Raw genomic sequence first — 1763 nt, forward strand, 5'->3', positions numbered from 1 at the left:
CTGCAGGTAAAAACCCCAATCAGGGCAAAAGATTCAGCAACTTTTGAACCCCGGAGTGGTTGTGCACAAGCCCATCTTTATTTTTATTTTTTTTCTTCTTACTTATTTTATTTTTTATTATTTTTTTTTCTTCTTACTTATTTTTATTTTTATTTTTTTTCTTCTTACTTATTTTATTTTTATTTTTTTTCTTCTTACTTATTTTTATTTTTTTTCTTCTTACTTATTTTATTTATTTATTTATTTGTTTTCTTCTTACTTATTTTTATTTTTATTTTTTTTCTTCTTACTTATTTTATTTTTTATTATTTTTTATTTATTTTATTTTTTTTCTTCTTACTTTTTTTTTTCTTCTTACTTATTCTTTATTTTAATTTCTTTTTATTCTTTTTTATTATTATTATTTTTTCTTCTTACTTATTTTTTATTTTAATTTCTTTTTATTATTTTTTTAATTAAAGCCCATCTTTTACCAAACTACCTCAGAACAGAGCTGATCTAAAATAAGAACTCGTGTCTAAAAACTAACACATGTGAAGAGATTGTCCTTCACACCGCCGAGCTACAGACATTAAATGTTTGAGCTGAATAAAAACAAGAAGAGCAGAAGCGTTTTGTCCCACAGACCCACAACAATCCTCCTCCGCCTCAAAATAAACTTCACAAAGAGACATTTAGTCACATATTTGGAGTAGTGGGAGTGTGGGCGTTGCAGTTCATTCCACACATACACATGCCTTCCCACACACATCTGATGCCAATACTACAGGCTACATGTTGTGTGCCAGCTGTTGTGGTCCGGATTAGTCCCTCTGAAGCACGAAGCACTGCACTTTAAAAGCATCTCAACACCCTTTGCTCTTTATCATCTCGCACTCAAGTTAAATAACGCGATACAACTCAAGAAAGGAGCAGATTTTGACACATCTACTACTACTGCAGGAAGGGATTCATTATCATTATCTCACCCATCTATGTGACCAAACCCATTTCCAGGGAGCTGCCTTTACTGAAAATACCTGCACAGGTGACATCATGCAAGCTCTCTTACAGCTTATACCACCTGGCAGCAACCTTTATCCCTCCAAATAAGCCAAATAAACACCAAGTATGTGCAACAGCTCCTGTGTGTTCAGGTGAAAGGAGGAGGGGAAAAACAAATTTTTAAACGACACATGACACTTTTTTTGGGGGTCATGTGGCCCCCTGTGTACCTTTGGTAGCTCCTTGAGTTGGTTGGCATCGAGGAGCAGCTCCTCCAGGCTGCGGCTGTAGCGGAAGACCTCATCGGGGACCGTCTGCAAGTTGCAATGCCGCTTGTCCACCGACTCGACGTGGCGGTTGCAGCGCCACAGGGGGATACACTTCAGCATGTCCGGCCGCCGGGGAGGGGGTCTGGTCGGCGGTGCTACTGAGATCTCCGCATCGGAGAGTGGAGGTCCGGCGGGAGAGAGGGTGTTTTAAAAAAAAAAAAGAAAAAAGAAAAGGGGGGAGTGGGTTTAGTCAATGTCAAATCACTGTGCCGTCCACGATCCCTGAACAGGAGGCCGAAATCCACTTAAGAGACGAATAATCCCTCCGATTTTGTTCGCGGTATTCCCAGTTTCTTGTTGTTTTCCCACTCGACTCCAACCCGGAATTACCAATTAACATAAACAAAACCGTGAACTCCCACTTGGCTTGGTTTCCTCACTTCTTCTTCCTCCTCCTCTTCCTCCTCTTCCTCCTCCTCCTCTTCCTCCTCTTCTTCTTCCTCCTCTCTC

Source organism: Morone saxatilis, unplaced genomic scaffold, assembly GCF_004916995.1.
Source record: "Morone saxatilis isolate NCDOM2014 unplaced genomic scaffold, NCSU_SB_2.0 Contig0, whole genome shotgun sequence".
Classification (NCBI taxonomy): domain Eukaryota; kingdom Metazoa; phylum Chordata; class Actinopteri; family Moronidae; genus Morone; species Morone saxatilis.